General features: G+C 46.1%; 1 protein-coding gene across 1 annotated transcript in view; it reads left to right on the forward strand.

The window, feature by feature from the left end:
• Nucleotides 1-1,372: 1,372 nt before the first annotated feature.
• LOC119393528 (sex peptide receptor) overlaps nt 1,373-13,822 on the forward strand; it is a 199,512-nt gene continuing 187,062 nt past the window's right edge. Inside the window, exon 1 of the mRNA XM_049416272.1 lies at nt 1,373-1,612. The gene's annotated coding sequence lies outside the window, so the exon portion shown is untranslated. The remainder of the gene's footprint in view (nt 1,613-13,822) is intronic.

Genomic DNA, 13,822 nt, shown 5'->3' on the forward strand with positions numbered 1-13,822 from the left:
ACCCGCCTGAAATCCGACTTTCATACGTCACTGCTGCCGTGCCCAACGTTGCCCGCCTTTACTGCGCGGCCGCCGACACTAGTAGCAGCAGAGTGAAAGTAGCGGGACCCACAACAGCAACGGCCATCGAAGCCATCGAAGCTTGCCGCAATCGACGCAGTGGATGTGGACGGTGAACTTGACAACGAGACATTGGCTCGCGACGCTGGGCTGTACGCCGCGGCAGTACGCGATCCCGAAACTACCACTGAGACGCGACCGCGTGAGCGAAGCAAGGTGCCGGGCGAAACGCAGTTCGGCGAAAACGGAACTTTTGAACCACGCGCGCCGTTCCCCATAGCAACGCCACAGAGGTTCTTTTTTCCATGAATCAAATGGAAACGAACAAACGGCATTTTATTACGTGTTTTGATGCACGGAAGGTTCTTTTTTTTATTGCTGCTAGTTTGATTACTAGTGATTTATGGTAAGCAGACTCTCATACGTCATCGGGATCACTTCGAGAATGTCCCACTCGCCGCGCTCATCATGTGATACAATTAGCTTAATTTCTCGCTAAGTAGGACACTGCTGTTGATAATATTGTCGTTTTAGAAGTTGTCATACATTGAGCTTTCACTCCGACGTAAATTGTTATTTGCCTTTAGTGTCCCTTTAAAAGAACTCGACGGGGCAAAACACAATGCCACTTCCTTCTCTACGGTGCCTTCACAGGCTCAGGTGTTATACTGAGACTTTATACTTCGCCAGTCATCAATCATCGCTCTTCGTCCGCACAGGTGTGAAGGCAAAACCGCATTTCCCTCACCCAAGGCTTGACATCCCAGAGGCTCGCGGCAAAGGAGACGCGCGGGGGAAAACGGCGCGGTGTCCCGGCACCAAGGGCGACAAGAAAGGTAAGAAGGGAAAGATGGGATTCCACTGGGGACCGGAGTGAGGGAGCAGCGTGACGAAAGGAGAGAGAAAATAAAACTCAAAATGAGATTCGAGGAGGAGCGGGCAGGGGAAAAGAGGGGGGACTGAGCGGAGGATACCAACGATGTGAGCGGCGGCGCTGGCGTCGTCTTGCATTGGGAACGCTCGGCGAACAGCAGCGCGCGCCGCTTGCGCGCGAGCTTGGAAGGTGGTGTGGGGGGGGGGGGGGGGTGCTGGATCTCGAGTCTCTCCCCGGTGTCGCCGCCCGGGGCTCTCCCCGAGATCGCAGCGCACTCGGCGGCGTGCAGTTGTCCAGTGCGCGGCCGACTGGAGCGAAGAAAGGGTCTCGGGAGCGCGCCCGAAGCGCGCGCGCTCTCTCCGTTCCCGCGAACAGGCTGCGCCGAAAGTTACTCGCTGCTTCTCCGCCACTCCTGCTTAGCGCTGCACGAACTTTCTACTTCGAGAAAGAAAAAAAAAGAAAAACTCTCGGACGGTTCGGTGTCTCCAGTAGGCGCGTTTGAGGTCCACACCCAGAGCGACCGCGACCACCACCCTTTTGTGCTCCGGCTTCGAGCTCCGGAATCTAACAGGTTGCAGCTGCGGCTTTTCTTGGAGCGCTTTCGCCGGCACCGTGCGAACCAATCCCTGCGTGCAGCCCGGCTGACAGTAGTCTCAACCCGACGAGTCGTCGACACAGGTAAGACAACTCTAATCTTGCGAAGTTATCTATATTTCAATTTATTCTTCGCTTATAGGCAATTAGGTATCTCTGCTGTTGCGGAACTCTGCTGCTCGTCACGAGTTCGACTTCAGCTGGCAATGACAACATTCACGCAACACCGTAATCTAAAGAACGTTCCATTTGCTTATATGAAGAATCACGTTTAAAGAACCCTTGTTGCATGGTCAAAATTATTCTGATGCTCAAAACTAGGCTCCCTCTTATAGAACCAATGTCGCTTGAGACAGTAAATATCGTCCGCAAAATTTCCCCTTTGTTACGCACGCTTGCAAAGGAAATTGCCATCTCCACTGCCATGGTTTGATTCGGAAAGAGTTTAGAAAATAGTGCGGTTTAGGTAAGGTGGGATGAGATGCTGGCATTCCGAAGTTCCCTGCCTTGGCGCATTGCTAGTGGAAGTAGATCAGCTATGCTTGAGTGAAAGAAATCACGTCGTAAGACGTTTAAGGTCGCCTTATCAATAGTTGCCGTAACAGCTGTCAAGTTTTGTTGCCACGTAGGTTCGAATAACGTACGCTGTCGACACTATGCCCATGTTGAATTTTCGGCGAAGCTTTGTTCTCCTAGTGCGTGTTCTTCCCGGTTGGTTAAATGTCCGCTTTATGCCCATTTTAATGCTTTTATTTGGTTCGTTTTTGAATGCGTCGCAAATGTCCTAATATCCAGCGCACGTGACTACTCAAGAGTGACTGTCCCATATATTCGACTGAAAACCTTTGGGACGTTGTTCCAAGAGCTACCTTTCTTTTTATAGTGCCCGAAAGGACGTGCGCGTGCGCTAGAAACAGGCATAGAATACTATGGCATATTCTTCACTGTTGTCTTCGAATCTATTCCAAACACTAGAAGCCTTTTACGGAATAGCGCTGAATGCACTGTTCCAGAGAGGAAAGGAAGGGGGGGGGTGGCAGGAGGGATATACACTAGCAACTGTTAATTTAAGGGACGAGGAAAATGGAAATGTGAGCCGCTTAAACGGGGCTTATCACTATATATAGACGTGCCCAAACTGCTGCCGACTAAACATAAAAAAGGACATTCTGCAGCTAACCAGTTAACATATTGCTGGTTGCTGTAAGCACTAATACAGGGCGAAGGGGCTAAATTCGGTAAAGGTTTTACATACTTCTGTAGCACGGTTGCGTGTGCAGTTAATAGCGTATGCTATGAACTAGTTTTTTGGAGAGTTCATGTGACTCACCTTACAGTCGTTTCAGAGTGCGACTTTGGTGCCAGCTTGCTTCTAAGTGCGGCCTAACTTTTAAAGCATAGAGCTGTCAAAGTAGAAGGCAGAGGTTACCAAACCATTTATGGTTTGGTAAGCAGAGCCCACCCGTTTTAGAAGGTATCTAACGAAAACCGTAAGCGGTCGCGCCACAGTGTGCGCGAAAACACAAGTTTGTAGAGATATGGGGTATATAAATGAAACTTCTATAAATAGGCGTGCTGAAGGTCATCCGTGACGTTTTAAAGCGCATCTGTCAAGAAATCGGGAATATTTTGAAAGCTTGAGACGTCACGCCCTACCTTAGATTTCAACCTCCTCACGCTTACTTGCTGGATTTAACAGCGGAAATACAACCGCTACTTTAGCCTGCTAGGATCTCTCACATTTACTTTTCCTAGATCTTTTTGCAGCTTTTTGAGTTGCTAGGATTTTTTGCGAAAAGAGAGCGTGAACGAGAGAGGAGAACAAAAAAATCACAGTTTCGCCGCAAGGGCGAAGCAATGAATGCGATAGCAAGAAACTAATGCTATACGAAGTGAGGCTCGCCAATGGATACTCTCAGTTTGAACAGCGCTCCTGTTGCAAAGGCGGCCGAAGCAGCGAAGGAAACTAGCGTGCTTCAAGTGTCGAGCTGTGACACTTGATAGTTCGCGCTCATCATCTGTTTGTTCGTTTAGCGGCGTCCCTTGAGCTCGAGTGACTTTCCTACGCTCCGTAACATGAGCGCGGACATCACGGTGAAAGCTTGAAACATCCCTCTGCCCCTCACCACGAGAAAACCGCGCGAGCAGACAGCGCAAGGGCAAGGTTCTCCCTGCGCAAATATAAGAAGCGAGCGAGCTCGCCGACGAGTTTTAAATGCGCCCGTCGCGCTCCTAGTGCCATCTCGCTGGTAATGAAGAAACGCTTATAAGCGCCTGCCGTCTCTGAGTTCGTCCAGCGGTAATGGGTGCGTATATAACGCTCGCCGTTAGCTACGTGGAGGATCTGCGTTTCGTGGCGTAGTGGTTAGCGCCAGTCGCTGCGGAGCAAGAGGTCCCTGGTTCGATTCCGCGCTTCGGAAGCATTTTTCTGAATTATTTTTCGTTGGGGCTTATATATATATATATATATATATATATATATATATATATATATATATATATATATATACTTGTACATATACTGTGCATGACGGCGGCGACGGCAAAATCCAGCCGAGACTGTCCATATAATTGCTATCGCAATAAAATACACTAGTTTAAAGAAGGACCTGACCTATTTGATGGTTTAAACTACGGTAATGATACAATACTACTAATTAAATACGGTCAGTGGCAATTTAGCACTACATACGATAAAAATGCGTTATACTTACACTTAATTATCTCAAATTGCTTTCTACTATATCGGTGGCCGACTATTGCTAGCATTACGCGTGTGAAGACGGAACGGAGAGGCGGGTGGGGGGGAGGGGAGGTAAGACACGGTCAGTTGTCCGAGAATAAACGCCATGAAACAAAGAGAAGGAACTCGTAACTTTGCAAAGCCTGTTTTTTTTGTGGCAGAGTTTTTCTATAAGCACTCACCAAACGAACCCACCTAGAGAAATGATAAATGTCAGCGCGTATTGTCAATCATTCATGAGATGAGAGAAAATACGATGTTCTTGCTAGGGCACTCACGAGAGAGGCCTCTCTCCACCGTGCATTCTGTGAGGCACCCAGAAACATGCGAGGAGGGACCCTGTGTCCAAGGGACTGCCTCTGCTCGATCGGCAAGCGTTCGATTCATATCTGGCGGTGCGTAGAGAGGAGCTTTCGTAACATATTTATGACTGAAGTATGACTGTAAGGTTGTTATAGTCATCGAAATGTTATAGTCATCGAGGTTATAGTCATCAAGGTTGGTATAGTCAACTAGAATTGCTAGGCGTTTCAATTCTTCAGATATGTTCCTGAACGATGCGAAACTCTAGCCACTGCAAACATTCGAGGGTTGCGGGTTCAGTCCCAGCAAGCGGCAAGATGTTTTTTCATCCCCTTTCATTTCCTTCACTTGATTTGTTCTAATTAATCATTTTCTTTTGTCACATAACTAGTAGACTTCAATTAAAAACTGCAAATTACGCCGCCCGTGGTTTCAGTGGCTTCGTTATTTCTTGACTTCGTATGGCTTCATATGGCTAAAGAAAAGACAGAGCCCCCGATTGCTTCCTTCTTTTGTTTGCCGCTGTTAAGTGATTCAGCACTAAAGGTAATTTTTATATTTGGTTTGAGTGATGACAATGTCTGGTATGCAATGTTTTTAGACAAAGAAATATTCGGTTATTGAAATGCCAATTCACCTTCTTCAATAATGGCACAAACATGTAGAAACTCAATTGGAGAAGAACCTATGCTGTCTTTCAAAATGCGTCCTGTATCACGTACTACAGTAGCTGAACATAAGTCACTGTTGAAGTCAAAGCTTTTGGAACTGACATCACACTAGAGTGAATTATAAACCATGTATCAAATTCAACATTTCGATAGCAGCACAGGCAGATGGTTCGCAGTTTACAAAAATTCTGATATTCATGTCCGAGACACAATGGTTTGTACGCGATAATACTTCAGCGTACGCAAGCTTTTGTACATTTATGGAATGTGCAAGAAACAACGCCGGAAATATGATAATATCGAAGGAAAAGAAGCACGTAACAAGGAACATTGTTGCCCGCTCTTAAAGGGACACTAAAGGCAAATAAGAATTCATGTAATAGTCAAAGGTGAATGTTTTGAGAACGTCTAAAACGTCCATATATCAGTAGCAGGGCTCTAGTAATCGATAAATTAAGGTAAATGTAGGATATAATATGCGCCACCGCTGGGATGTTTAGCAACGAGCCCGATGACGTCAAGAGCCCCGAATACACGTTATCCCTAGTATTCAAAGTATTTATAATAAAAAAGAACATTCCGAACATTGCAAGACCTAAGAAAATGCTCCTTGTGCGTTTCTGTATGATTCATGGAAAAAATAACGACGTTGGAATGGAGAATGGCACGGGTTGCGCAAAAGTTCCACTTTCGCCGGGTTGCGCTCCGCTCGCGCGCTCGCGTATCAGTGGTAGGTTCGTTATCGCGTACTGCGTGTGCCTTGCAAGCGCATGAAAGTCGCTCTAACAGAAATTTCGATAAAATGCCGCGTCCTTGTGATGTTTTGTAATATGCCCTTCAGAGCAGAAACCACAGCGTCGGCTGCCAGGCAGTATAGGCGGACAACGTTGGGCAAGGCAAATGCTACGTCGGGAGGCCTTTTCAGGCGCGCGATTTGAAGCACGCTAACGCTGTGCGGACCACCAAAACATGGTTTTCATTCAAAATAAGCATTTACTTGGCTATAAAGAAGCACTATGAGGTTTCTGGAACGCTATTTCACCAGTCAAAGTCGACTTAACGTTTGCCTTTAGTGTCCCTTTAGCCACCTGTCCTGCACTCAGCGCTGTTTAGACTACAAATTTAAGTTCCTTGCGAATTTATGTGATACGGGTTCTTCAACGCTGTTGAGTTAAAAAATAACTTTGATTTAGCCAATTGTTATGTCTTACTGGGCGAAGGTTCATTCTGGGCCATTCATGAAGAGTGCTTATTTGCCGCATGCATGCCACGAAAGGTGCACAGTTCTTAAATATATAGCAGTGAATGCGTCGCGCTCATCTGCGCGCGCATTATTTTCTCGACAAGTGCTCCACATTGCCTATATGTCACAGTTGCATCACTGCGATGACGCCTCACACAGCGCATCCCTGGCGTTTTTATTTCGCGTGCATTTTGAGAGAGAGAATGAGGTAAATGCAATGGGGAAAGGTAGGCATGTTAATCAGAAGATAAATTTACGGTTTGCTACTCTGCACTGGGGAGGGCGTAAGGGGAGATAGAAAAGTGAGAAAGAAAAGAATGAGAGAGTGACGGAGATCAGTAGAAACACGCACACGGGAATGTCGTAATCGTTAAACAAAGCGGCTCGCTCTCAGAAACTGAGCAATATATCTCGGAATGCCGGAAAGCTCGAGCTTCACAGCAGGGAGCAACCAAGTTCAATTCAGTAATGAGACTGAACCGATGTGCGAGGTTACAGTGTTGAACTTTGTGGTGGTACGCACACATACTGTAAAAACTGTATGAAGTTGCATGTAGCACGTAAAAGAAATTGAAATTAGTTGTATATTATATACTGCGTGGCGCTAAGCTGCACTTCACCTATGAGATTCCAACGCATGCATCAAATCTGCGTGGCATTTTTTTACGCTACAAGTCAGAAAACGCCGAATAAATTGGATGCAAGGTCCGCCTATTCTGCTGTAATCAAGCTTGTGCTTCAAAAGGCCAAACCAATTATTTGCAATCCACGTCTCAAGGGAAGCAACGTCAGAATTATAAGCTTTTAATGTCTGGAAGTTGTTGTTCCGCGTACATTTTTTACACACGCCGCAATATAGTCGACATGTGGTTTATAACGTGATGAAATCACTTCCAGATGTTTGATCTATAGTAACTGGGGTCAACACGGGGAACGGAAGCTTTGCGTATAGACGGTAAATGGTCGTTTTGCGCTGTCACACAGAGAGATTGCGCGCGACGTTCGCGTTCTATTTATCACGATTTCTGGACGCCAGGCACCGCCCGGGAACGCTCAGTAGGACGTTCCCCGTCATGTCTTATAACTGCCTGCCACTGCTCAGTCGTCCGCTGAACGATCGATTTGCAACGATTAATTATGGTCTGACGACAGGCTGCCTGCGGACCGTTGTTTCTGCTGGCCCAATTTCGTTTCTCCCCGGTCGACGACACAGCTGGGGTTTGGTTTGTTTCACTTAAATGTAGGCTGCATACTTTTTTGTTCTGTTTCTCTTGCAGATAGACCTACATATGCGCCTCCTGAGCTCTATTATTTATGTAGCAACCTTAAGTTGTAAGAGTGACAAGGCAAAGATAGAAAAACGTAGGACGGTATGTATAGTCAGTAGAGTGCAGTTTCAATGCAAATCCTAAAATTTCCCTTCCTTACCGAATGCGTAATACATTAGATTCGGAGTACATGAGAGATCACATACTAACAAATTTAAAGCGAGCCTCATCTAAGGAATGGTTTGCGTAAGACCTGCATTAATAAGGAGTGAAGATGCTCGTCACGCTGGTGAGCAGAAAAGCAGAAAATTCGCATTGGTGAGGAAATCACTTTCGGTGTACTTTTTCCCCCGAGTCCGGAAAAAGTCTGATAGCGTCGGTATTCGTTAGAGCGATTTCCTTTAAACCGCATTGGTCCGAAGACCTAGCTTTCCTAGTTTCCATTTTTATTATTTTTTCCCGATGCAAAGTAAGCTTTGTTAGCACACTTAGCACGTTCCTCTATTGTGACTTCTGTCACTGCGAAACAGAGGCTGCTTCTCTCGTAGCTCGACGAAAATTCTACACCCTTAGACTGCACGCCGCGACAAGGGAGCCAACGTATTAGACCACAACGCAACACACAGATGCTGCTCGGCGCCGTCGGCGCTCTTAGCGTGAACGCGCACTGAACATGGATGGAGCCAGGAGTCCCTAGCGGTGGAGGCACGAAACTCTCACCTCGAGCCGCAGTCCTTTTTCGCGACCGCACCGCGCTAGTGTTCCACTGAAGCTTTTTCGCCGGCACTGACCTTGGCAAAGCTTGAAGGTCATATTCTCGCAACGAGGTGTTTTCTGGGCTTGTGCTTGTGCGTGTGCTTGTGCTTGTGCTTGTGCGTGTGCTTGTGCTTGTGCGTAGAGCTATCGTTATAAAACCCGTTGAACGGGGAGTGTCGCTGAAGCCAACGTTTCGACAAGTGTACTTGTACCCATGGGTACAAGTACACTTTTCCCCATGGGTACACTTGTACCCATGGGTACAAGTATATATAGTATACAAGTATACAGTACAAGTACATAGTGATGAGGAAACCATGAAGTGAACGACGTGTCTGCGTCACTTTTATGATTGACATGTGGCAAATTCTTTCAAATGTTTCGGCGAAATCTTGGAAGAAATTTCGCAACTACTTGAAAGCTTTGCCACTGTCATCACTGACCAAAAAAACAAAAACAAAAACACGAAAAACAGGTAGGACATCTATCGGAGGCGCCAGAGTGACTCTACGCGGGGTAATAAAAGCTGTCAGTTTTACTGACTCGTGTGCCCACAGAGCCAATGTAATTGTAATTTTCTTTGCGTTCTTTTACGACATCTCAACGAAAAACTGTCATGCGCAATCCGCGGCGTGTACAGCATGGAAGTGCTAGTCGAGTGCCTCAATACTTGGTTCGTCGTATTGTCGCATGTGAGCGCATATGCTTGCGCACTCTTTGGTTTTACATTAGAGACATTTTCACAGTTGAAAACGAATGAATGGCGCAACAAGACATTGCGTTTTTTTATTTATCCCCTCGACCACGAACTATTAAAAATAATGTATCAAAGCAGTTAAATTTCTACGAGTAAATGGTTGGTCCCTTTGGCAATATTACGCGTGGCATTGGAAGTACAGCGTTAAAAAATGGCGTGTGGCAATAAAATGCGCGGACATTTCGGGCTTGAAGTGACGGGATGAAATACACGTGCAACACCAGCCACAGTTACGTTGCGCCAAAGAAGGCGAGTTTCGGGAGGCGGAGGAGGATGTTGTAGATTGCAGGCAGATCTGTCCTTGCGAGACATGCAGGTCACCCCGCCCACTCTCTTCCTTCAGGTTAGGTTGAAAACGATCATTTTTTTAAAGCCAAGCGCCGGCATGCTGCGATGAAGACGTGCAACCGCGCGACGCAACAACGCATATGCCGGTGGCTCATGGGCTATCCCGCGTACGGTGCTGTGCCGGGCCCCCCTATCATCGCACCACGCCCCAGTATGAGCGTCACTCATCACCACTCACAAACGTTTGCGCTTAAAAAGTGCGAAAGTAGTTCGTCGCCAGTCACATTCGGGGCCTGCAACATTTAAAAAATTCGAAGAGTAGTCGCGACACCTCCTTCCTGCATGTCCAGTGTCCACGCGGAAACACCGTGCCATTCCCTCTGTCGTGTGTCGAGCCTAAACGTCGGAGAGCTTCATGAAACATTCGTAATCTTCACCGAGTTCGCTGAATTTCAGCATATAATGTTCAGTAGTACCATAGGTCCTACAAGTAGGACACATTGGCGTCGCGGCAAGCCTTATTTTGTAGAGCCATGCAGGTGTAAGCGCTGACCCTGTGCGAATGCGATGTAGCAGAAAGGCCTCTGGCCTTTCAGTTCACTTGAACGTATTACTCTTTCGTGAGATTATGCTCACTTGCCCGGCTGCGAACTCTTCATTAAACACAAGGTTTCGGCCACCCATATTTTGAACTCCCGTACCAGACTTTTTGCTTATGAACTCATCAGAGAGCGGAAGGTTTCCTGAGCTTTCATTACGTTGTACGAAGCTGTTGCGGTGCTCTAAAAATTTAGGCGTTAAAAAATAAGGCTATTGAAAGCGCTCCTCTGTTGGGGACGGTGCGGAAATTCTTTATGCCACCTTTTTTTCCCCTCTTTCTTCTTTTTTGCTTTACTTCGCGTGACTCTATCGTCGGTGGCGCAACCTTCATTGACAGCTTTAAGGACGCTAATGGATCTTCTTAAAGGGGGCCTTTTTATGGACAATTTTCATCGAGCTTGTCTGCCTTGAATTAAGTCATTCACTTCATCCGAACAGGCTCAGCTAATAATGGTGATTAGGTGCCCCCATCTTGGTAAAGCTCATGAAAAAAATCAGGAGACAGAACTGCGAATAAAAGACGCTAACATTACCTTTCAAAACTTTAGCAATTAAACTCTACGTAAATGTATGTTTTTACCTGTTAAAGTAAAGATTTCTTCTTTTAAAAGCGACGGCAACATGATTCTCGACTCTCACAAAAAAAGAAACTTCTTTTTTCGCTTTTTTTCGCTTTTTCTAAATCATAACGTATTTGCGGTAATAGCGACAATCACCCTTAACTCACGAAAATTAGAATAATCAAGATGATAAAATGCCTCGAATAATTTGTGCATATGCAAATGATACATCAAAAGGTAGACGCTGCACGTCAGTCACCATTTGAAGTTTTCCATGGAAAGCAAGTGCATGCTAAAGCAAGCGCGTTACGCCGAAAATCGGAAATGTACCAGCGATTGAAATGTGCATGCTTGAATATTCGACGTCTTAATTAAATCATCTTCCGATTAGTATTGACCCAGCAAATTTACTGTGTAGTTATTTGTATCTGTATGTACTTTACTTGTACTTGTGCATGTATGTAAGTACGTAATTGTGAGCGTGGCGCGTGCGGGTGAACAGGTTTGCTTCTGTGTTCAGGCGCGTGTCGACTGAGAGCCGTTGACGAAACGGGCAGGAAGTTTCTGTCCGGCTTATCTGGACAAGGCGGAGGCATCTCTGGCAGGTACACACTGAATGCTGGAACGTGACCCCTGCTGGCGCAGCTTGAGCCGTCTCACGAAAGAAGGTTGATGAGCAGTGAGCGATATCTCTAAATCGGATGGCAAAGCCTCGTGTAAGGGGCAGTGGTTAGACCGGCGACGATCACTAGGAAGTACGTGACTCTCTGCAGTGCCGAGACGCAGTACAACACGGCCTGCGAATTGGAGCTCTCGCGAAACTGCGAAAAGCAATGTAGACAAAGCCACGTATGTGTGTACGGGGGTTAGGTCTACGTGACAACCACGGACTCCAGTATAAGGACGGGCTTCGACGACCGCCGAGCGCCCGTCATCGTGCGGGGTTCTACAGTAGAACAGTCGATCGGGGGCGCACGTTGTGAAAACAGCAATCGCAGTCCACGTGTGTCACATTACCAACTTACGAATTGTCGGAAACGAAATCCTTCTGCCGGCGCCAACGTCATTAGTCACTGTCCTCAGTCGCTATGTGCCGTTCTGGACTGATTGTTACGCTTTTACCCGCCATCTCATCATCGTCTGATCCACTTGAGTCAATGAGAGTTCGCTTTTGTATGGTTCCGTTTTTGTTTCGTCTCCACCTGCTTAGACAATAATGTTCCATTTTTTGTTTAATATAAGATAGTAGTAGAGACTCGCCGTTTCGCAACTCGAACTTTCGTGACCACACGTGCCCATTTTACTTAGATCATTGCTCTTTAGTTCTCTTATAGAGGCAGTGTCGTCCTCATTAGAGCGAATGACTAATGATCACTTAAAACATTGCTACGCACGCTGTCAGCCTTGTCACCCAAAAGGCGTTTCATATGAAGTGCACGGGATCGACTGCAAAGCAAACGGACGTGCTCAGAGTTCTGACAAAGGCCAGCACATCCCGAGCATTAAAGTTCGCCACAGTTCACTTCGCGTCACTACCGCCTACACATCATTAACGCGTTCAACCCTGCAGCTTTTCTCTGTAGCAGAATGAAATGAAATGCTGTACATAAGAAGAGGAACCACTCCCCAGTTTGAACAACCGAGCCTGCTGTCATTCGTCACACTCATCTGGCTTGTCGCTTCGTTGACTAACGAGCTGACCGCTGTCACAGCGTGTGTACATTCATAAAGGTGTGTCCCAACCACGCCTATACTGACACGCCGCCAAAGCAAGGAAACAATGTTAGTCGCGGCAGGAGGCGACGCAGCTTTAAAGAGGTGCGCGAATAAGTCCCACCCACTAATGATTCTTGACCTCATCTTCTGTCAAGCATCAACTGCGTAATCAGGCGCCCACTCTACAAATTTCGACAGCAAAGCACTGCACCAAGTAAGCTTTCGAAATGTGCGACTAATAGCACCCGCAGTGGTAGCTTTCCTTCTAAGTTGTGCTGCTGCAACAAGTTTGAGGAGGAGAGTTTGATTGCAGAGGATGGAGGCTGCATTTCGATTAACAGGAAATGCAGAAACCCTCGTGCGCGTAAAGGAACCCGGAAGGTCAAAATTAATCCTAAGTGGCCCACAACGTCATGCCTCATATAGTCCGCTCGTGATTCTCCAAGTAGAACCCTGAAATTTAATTTAATTATTGCGAATAATTTTCTTTAACTTTTAGATTGCTAAGGTTTACGGCTTTTTTTCGTACTTACCGATGTTTTCCAGCCCGCTGTATCTCGAGACGCGTTTTTTTCCATGCGTGGTCACACGCCGCACTCACAGTAGAGATAATGGTGCATTTTCACTGCGATGTTATTCACGAAATGCAATATTGGCGGCGTTATCTCAAGGAGTCATATGCATCTCTGTTAACCTTTAACGTCCACAAAAAAGAAAGAAGAAAGAAAGTTATGGCAGCGCCGTACTAGTGGTGCCGAGCCTGAAGGAAGAGCGCAGCTAGGTAGCCTTCCTTGTTTCCCTATATTTTTCCTTTCTTTCTTCTCTTTCTTTCTCTTACTCTCTGCTTCTTGTATCTTCTTTCTTGCATCTGTTTCTTTCTATTTCTTTCTTTCCCTCTCTCTCCAATTCCTTCTCTTTCTCGCTCTTTCTATCTTTATTTCACTTTCTTGCCTTTCTTCCTCTCTCTTTGTCTGCTTCTTTCTTTCTCTTCATTTTTTTCTCTTTATTTCTCTTTTTCCTTCTTATTCTGTCTTGGTCTCTGTTTTTTTTCTATCTCTTTTTCGTGTCCGTTTCTTTCTATTTCTTTCTCTCTCTTTTTATGCCCTTTTCTGTCTTTCTCCAATGCGGCTGTTTGGGCACGTTGGTTGGCCCGTCTGTCTTTCTATCTCTTTCTCTCTCTCCCTCTGCTTCTTTCTCTTTATTTCTCTTTCTTTCTCGTCTGTCTTGCTCTCTGTTTCTTCTCTTTTTTTTTCGTGTCTGCTTTTTTTTCTATCTCTCTGTAAGTTTTACTCGGTCAATCTATCTTTTTATATCTCTATTCCCTTTATTTCTTTCTATTTTTAACTTCCACCTTCTTTGTATCGCTTTCTGTCTCTCTGCCTCACGCAT

This window comes from Rhipicephalus sanguineus, chromosome 5, assembly GCF_013339695.2.
Source record: "Rhipicephalus sanguineus isolate Rsan-2018 chromosome 5, BIME_Rsan_1.4, whole genome shotgun sequence".
Lineage (NCBI taxonomy): Eukaryota > Metazoa > Arthropoda > Arachnida > Ixodida > Ixodidae > Rhipicephalus > Rhipicephalus sanguineus.